We start from the raw sequence: 8155 nt of genomic DNA, 5'->3' as shown, positions 1-8155 counted from the left end.
GCTTCCTTCATAGAATTATTATGACTTTTGAAGTACGTAACCAGGCATTGACATGCAAATTACCAACGAACTTGAGCAAAACCCCTGGAAGTAAATTCCACACGAAATTAACATAATTTTCATGAGCAGTGTACCAGCCTCCAATTGAACAATGGAGATAAGCCACAGCCAATGAATGAGAATGCCCAAAAACGATTCAAATTTTCGATGAACCCGAAAGTGCAGAAGTACAAAATGTTGGAGGTGCATTCAACCCGCGAAAGAATCAAAATAAGTGAAGTTAGTTCGATGACCTACCCTAAGATCGGTTCCAAAACCGTGCCAGACCATCTAATCTATTTCTGGATAAGTATATACCAATAATTTGATGTTGGAACTAGAAATAGGAAGGGGTAAATTATTATTTTGACGATACGGTTGAGCCCCCTCTTCGATGCTCCGGGAAATATAAATTCATTAAAAACATTCCATTTAGCTGCAAATTACATTTGTGTAATTGCTGGCAGGGCCAGAAAGCTAGCCAGAAGCTCGTGATATTTCAAATATTTCACATATGAGCAGAACGACCGTTTGATGTCCCTGCGATATCAACATGAGTACATTCATATATATTCGACTCCACCACTCAGGTTCATATCCTGCATTCTCCAACACTCGGCACATCACATCCATATAAATTCATTTGCCAAAGTGACATCAAAAGCCCTCGCTCGGATTCTGTTTCTGGCTTAATGTGTGTGGGCGTTACGGCTGGTTAATTGCATTTGTCGCAGACTCTTTTTGGCCACATAGGCAAAAGGCTGAAAGGGGTTACTCGGCTCGAAATTACCGAGAGCTGTCGATTGGCTCGAGCTGTCACAGAGCCACGGAAATCAATTAAATCGGACGAACCAAACCGAAACGAACCAAACGGAGGGCTTCAGCATTTCGATTCACATGGGAGTTTGAGTGTTTCGAGTTTCTTGGCTTTGAGTATTTTAACAAAATTATCGGGTATAAATCAATTATTCTACGAGATGAAGTCGAGTCTTTAGGCATAAGCGGCGATATACAGATTTGTATTTCGATTTGATAAGTCGAAGCATTTAAAATATAAGATAAATATTCGTATAATTTAAGAAGTAATTATTATTTAATTATTAATGTAATTTAAAATATAAGATAAATATTCTTATAATTTAAGAAGTAATTATTATTAGCATGTGAATTTATCCTTTGTGTGTAAAGCTATTTTAGATTTACTTGTAACCTCTTGATTTATAACCATGAGATTACTTTCCAAAGCATTATACATTTTTTAGAAAATGTGACTTCATTTTTGTACAGAAACTTCTGTAATCAGTATTTGCTAAATTTAAAATTGTGAATCATCCTACCTTCTCTTAAGCAAATATTTAATATTATTATATTATTATTTACTGATTCTTTAAAAGCGTTTTAGATAACCTATGAACTTTCACTAATTTTATTTAAAACACAGTGAATTACTGTGTTACCTTTCTTTAAATACATAAGCTTAAATGACTATAATGCAACCTAAATATAGAGCACAAAGTTAATGTAACTATTTACAGTTTAATAAGGTTAAGTCAGATAAGTCAACATATATGCAACTCTTCCCCTAACCCAACCAGTTCTTCAAAAATAGGCAACAGAAGAAATAAAAAACCAGAAGAAAAAGTTGCCAGAATCTCATAGTTTTATATGATTTCCAATAGATGACGAACACCATGAGCTCCTCATAAACCAATGAACAACCCTTGAATCCCACTCCAGAACCTGCCCCATTCTTCCCGAGAAATTATTCGCACTTGAAAACTATTTAAATGTTATCTAACTGAACAGTAGACTATATAGCAAGCCGTTCTGGTTATTTGTGCATGTGGTAAGGGGGTTGGCAGTAGAAACAACAAAAAGTCCTGCATATGCTAAAATATCAAAATAACAAACACAGCAAGAAATTCGTATATGTTGAGAGCAAAGGGTTGAGGGTGAAATGAGTTTTTAATGTCCCACAGGGGAATTATTCTTGAGCTCGAGACAACCACACATACACAGAGAAAATAGCTGCATATATTTAATGCAGCTCTTTGAATAAATCATATTTTGGACAAATTGGTCTAATTATAGACTGTTGTTCTATTGAAAAACATTTACCAGAACTGATCACAAGATTCTACCTACCTTGTTCATTTGCCACAGATATTTTTTTAGCAGACAATCCAAAATCAATAACTAATACCCTCTTTATAAAAACGTTACTTTCATTAACTTTAACTTGGGAACTGTACAACCTATTTCAAAATTGGGTGATGATAAACAAAGATATTAAATTTTGTATTATGCATTCAATTACATACCATTAAGGTAATATTTAAATAAGAATAATGATATTTCAGTCAATTCGTTAGCTGATTTAGCATTAAAATGTATGCAAATTTTTGTAGTGTAAAAGCCAGGATAGAAGAGTGGGCAATGCGGATTTAAAATACAAAGTAAACGGCGACTTGTTGTTATTGATTAGAGCGGACAGACCCAGACAAACATATGAGCTCATCCTTGGCTTCGCTTCATCTTCTCGATTTCCCCACGAAGATTCAAGGGGCGATTTTCCTGTCTCCCAAGACGACGATGCCCGCAAACTTGATGAGTATTTAAAAGTTTTCCATTGTGTGTTTGATGAATATTTAATTAAGCATAAAAGGAGCGGCGCAAGAAAGGGAAGAACTTCGGCAAAGGGTTGCTACTGTTTCGCTGTGTTTTTCTTTTGTTTTTCATTTCCTTTTCGCCGAAAACATCCTTCCCATTTTCCCAGCATTGTGTGGCGAGCTTAGAGAGTGCAAAAGAATAAAATAAAATCAATTAACGCTTCCTTGTTTCGATTTTGCTTTAGGCTTCCGGTTATCTTTTAATACGCTATCTCAATCCAAATTTTACCAAACATTCCATATCTATATAAATTTAACAGAATAAGTTATAAAGGGCTTACAATTTTTATGAATATATTTCCAAAATAGGTGTTTATTTTTCTAACATAATTTAATTTCCATCAAATTGTATTTTTAACCAGTAATTGTGATTGTAATCGAAATTTTGAGAGAAAGGAGTCAAAACATATAGAATAAATTAATTGAGTAAAGCAATAAGTACATATAAATATTACAAATAAATATCAGCAAAATTTGAGCTTTTAAATCTTCAAAGGTAATTTTTAATTGTAGAGTATTCAGAATTCACCAGACTAACGCTTCTCGAGTGTTTATATAATTTTTATTATATCAGTATTTTACAAGTTGCAGGCACAAGGCCAGGCTCAAAAGAGCAGCGAAAATAATTAAATAGTAAAGACGGCAGTGCGCCGAAAGAAAGTCCCCTCCCTCGTCCCTTCTGGCCCCACCCAAAAATCCAGCCCACTCAACCCTTTGTGCCACTTTCTTCCCTCACATATTTTTTCCTTTGCCCGATGTTCGGTGCCCAAAGAAGCCCACAAATAGCCAAAAGCTAGCGAGTGTTGATGGCAGCCGCAGCCAGCGAAATCCTTTTACATTTTATATATGTATGTATATGCATATTGCTTCTTATATTAATTTGTTTTTCTTTTTCGATTTTTTGTGGGCGTTGGGAAAATTAATTAAAAATTAAATGAATGAACGAACGCTGGGATAATGAGCCCCTAAGCTGATTTTGCGCTTAAAAGTATGCAATGGGAAAAAAATGTCGAGCTGCCCCAGCATGGCATTCAATAACAATTTCCACCCCACTGCCACGCCCACCTGAGCTGTACAGGTATTTCGCCCACCCACCAAAACAACAACAAAAGGAAGGAAAAACTTGCAATTTTTGTCGCATTTTTTTGCTGCTGTTTGTATTTTATTTTCGTTTAATATCGACAAAGAGCCAGCGGAAAAGGAATCAGAGGGACGTGGGGCAGCAGTAAAAAGTGAACAGAGAAATATTGTGAAATTTTCTTTAACGTAACAAAATATTTTTATAAAATAATCAAGTCTTCCTTTTGGGCTGTTTTGTTTGCAGCAAATTATTTTTAGCTTTGTGCAAGAGCGAACGTGAAAACTGTGGGGCGTTTTTTTTTTGTCTTGTTCGGGTGTAAATTAAAATCGCCCGCATTGCGCTTTTTTATAATGAGCAAATTGTGGGTGGGGCAAACCCAATACTGAAAGACAGAAATAAAATTAATTAATAATGGCAAAATACTTCAATGGCAAACCCACAAAAAGCGAGCAAGCAGCGATGATTAAAGGAAAAATATGATAGGACTGGGGGAATTAAAAGGAATTCGGTAATTGATACTTTTTGGAGAGGAACTGTGCCATACTATAGAGGAAATATCTATTATACCAGCCCTTGGCTATACTTTTTTTATTTAAATTATAAGTTCTTACTAAGCTGCCCGATTTGCAGGCAAAAGTTTCGAATTAGCTTTGGCTCAGGCTATGACCTTATCCCACAGGGACTGAAAGTCAAAGTCATAGCACCCCTAAACCGCAAAACATTCCAGCTACAAGCCCCCAACTAAATTTCTCCCCCTTCCTTGAAGAAATATTAAGACAAGGACAAGAAGGGCGAGCACTATCAAAAGTCAATTACAATGCAATTATTGTATGCCCCAGCCAGTGGAAAACCAGAAAACGTTTTCAAAAGCCATTGAAAACTTTAATTGAAAATATCAAATTATTTTCGAGTTAGCGTCAGCATAAAAAAGTCAAAGCGCTCGTCTTGAGTTCGATGAGGTTTCAAGGAAGTCCTGCGATATAGCCGACGATACACTTGTGTGTATGTAAACCATTAATTACTTGGCCAGATTGTAGTGAAAGAAAGTTGGTGGTGTGGGGGGAGGGGCTTAAAAGAAAGTTGCCGCATAGTCAAGAGTCAGGCCAAATTGTAATGAGTTGGCATTTTGTGAAATTCCCTGAGCCACAGGCAGACCCCACTGAAATATCTCGTTGTAAAGTAGCTGAAATGACATTAAAAGGGCAAAACCAAGCAGAAAGGACACCCGCATCCTTATGGACACTAACCAGTCGGAAGGACGGAAGGAAGAGCCAAAGAAAGGCCTACACACACATATGGCCTTCGACCAAGCTGGGGATAATTCTTCTCTTCAACCCTTCGCCCATCGCTTCATAGTTTACAATCTTATTATCTCGGCTTGGCATCTCGAGGCCCACACTCAAACACACACATTTTCGTAAGGCAATTAAAAATCTTGACACTGTCGTCGATGTCCTATGTCCTTTTGCTGCTTTTCCTCCGCTTTTTGTCTGTTTTGTTATCCCCTCGGCCCAACTTGATTTTGTTTATTAAACATATTTTGCATAAAATTCACTTTATTTGCAGTTTATTTCGTAAGAAAATTATAAGGTTTCACACTCTCCCCCTTTTTCCGAGCGACACGCTTGATAGTTTTTCCCCCGGGAGGAATTGCGTTTTGGAGGAGGGATAGTGCTCCGTATTCTTTGATTATGTTGGATCACGTTCTGCAGAAAGTTATTTGCTGGTGAGAGTGGTTTGTTTGCCTGGGATTTTAGTTGTTGGAGATGCATTGCTAAGACTATGAGACACGGATTTGAATTTTCGGGGATTCTGGAAATACTTAGGGAATTAAGCAAACAACGATCAGCTAGCTTCGCAAGTCGAAGTTCATATAGCCCTGCAAGTGTTTATTTATTAACAAAAGCATAAACTCGACTCCTTTAAACTTATATATTCATCGTAAAAGTTTAGTTAGAAACGTACAAACGAACAAAAATCAGTTTCGTGATTTTTTTTCCAGCCAGCAGGGTATATCACAAATATATTTACTTCTAATTCCATAACCCCCGTTCATCGCATAATCCAATTTTGCCACCCCGCACCCGCATTTCACGCAACTCTTATCTAACAGATTCACTTCAGCATATTCCAGCAGCACCCCGAATGCATTCACACATGAAAATCCCATAAAAATTGACAATAATAAGCCACATATCATCATTTCACTCTCCACACATATGCACAGACGTACGTTCCACTCGATAAGAAGTCAGCAAGGCCTGGAAATCAACCAGAAATCGAAGGCTACCCTTCCGAAACCAAAAGCCAAAAGCCGAATGAAGAAGAAAATCCCATAAAAAACAGTTCAATGATATAGAAAAATAGATAAAGATAAATTTGCGAAAATAACAACAAAGGCACTCGGAGTGAGACAGGGGAAATGGCAAATGGAAAACGCGTGGCAGCGAATCAACTTTAAAATAAGCCGCACACGGCACTTGAGAATCCCAAAAAAAGGAAGTCGGAGGGCACTCGGATCTTCGTGGTGTTGTCAAGTGAATAATGGGACAAATCCGCAGTGTAAATATGACACGTTGCAAAATGGCATTCGATGATAAAATAAAAAGGCATCTCACAGTTCAGCACTACACTCGAAAACAGGGCCAGGAAATTCGCAAACGGTATGCATGTTATGTATGTAGAAGTCAATTATATTTTAACTGAAAGTGTTGAAATACAATATATTCTTTAATTTTAAATAGAGTTTAAAAACAAGCAATGTCAACACCATAAGGAGATATATCAATTAGCTTCTTAATACTAATTATTATATTTTGTTGCTATTTCTGTTTATATACGTTTTTTATAAAATAGACCCAAAATTATACATATTTTTGCTATTGTATATTTTTAAAATTTAAATTATGCATTTTTATAAAAATAGCAATACAAAAGAAAGCGCATTTTTGCAAGTGAACATACTCATAAACTCCCACATCTGGAAGGCTGAAGTCACTGACAGACACACATCCTTCGGGAAAGGTGTTTTGACAGGGCAAGTCAGAAGTGCAGACACAACAACAAGCACAAAAAAATCAACCAGGAGCAATGGCAACAAGGGGTTAATATTTGTGCCGCACCCTCACCGAAGCGTATCAATAAAAAGATCGCTCCGCTGGGCATTCAAATTGTTTGTTTGATAAGCCAGTGTGAAGAAGTACGAGCACTGAGCCGATTTTTACCCTACTAAAAACGTAGAAAAATTCATTAAGGTCCAGTTTTAAACTTATATTTAAATGAATAAAATATATTCATTGAAAAAATGTTGTATGTGCTTATTAGTTTTGTATCATTTGTTTTCAGTGTTGTAAGTTTATCTGGGGCCAGACTCTTTTTTTACCGAAGTTAATACAAATATTACGCCTTTTTATGCTGAAAGCAAAAAGTGAACACCAAATGTGGCATAAACATTGCTTTTGGAAAAAGGGTTGTCGGCCACACCCACCCATTTCTTCAGCCGCCCGAGAAGCCGAGAAGTTATGACTTTGTGTCATTGAATCTTTATGTGTGCATTCGATATGCATTAAAATTCAATAATCATAAAAATAACACGCAAAATAAAGGGAAAAGCACCCCGACTGAACAGCTCCTTCAATTAACCCTTGAATGGCAGAAAAGAAAATTGTCTGGCTCTGTGTCTTTCTGTACCAATATGAACGTCACATAAATCTTGGCAACACTACTACTAAGTCGCTATTAAGTAAAATTGACCACATATTTTATCTCATATGCGCACGCAACGAACGTACACGAAAATGGGGAGGGTCAGGGGTCATTCGAATGGTGGGTGGTGCGGGAGCTGGAGAACCAGGACAATGTGCAAGTAAATTAAGCCAAAGCTTCCAGAAATCGCAAATTAAATAACTTAGGAAAAAGAAACAAATAAAGTGGGAAATTAAAAAAGTAAATTAACAATTAAATATGATAAAATGACAGGGGAGGCGCAAGAGTATTTTTAAACAAATGTATAAAATATTTTATTTTATGTTAGCGCTGCCTATTGATTGCTAAAGATATATAGTAAATTCTTACATAACGGGGAAAAATAATATAAAGTTAACACGAAAAACCAAGAAAGTAATACATAAGGGCTTAATAGGTAATCGAGATTTGATTTAATCTCAAAGGTATTAAGATGGAATTTCAAATACTTAAGTGTTATGCATTGGTTTTTAATAAAGTGCCAAGAAACCATCTTTAAAAGGCCCGCCAAACAAACGGTGTAGCCAATAAGCTATTTTTTTACCTATCTGGCAGCTCAGCTGCATTTTTAGAACCAATCTAAAATACCAAAATATATCGATAGCGGCAATAAAATAATCAG

This window comes from Drosophila santomea, chromosome 2R (assembly GCF_016746245.2).
Source record: "Drosophila santomea strain STO CAGO 1482 chromosome 2R, Prin_Dsan_1.1, whole genome shotgun sequence".
Lineage (NCBI taxonomy): Eukaryota > Metazoa > Arthropoda > Insecta > Diptera > Drosophilidae > Drosophila > Drosophila santomea.
This window is presented reverse-complemented; position numbering follows the sequence as displayed.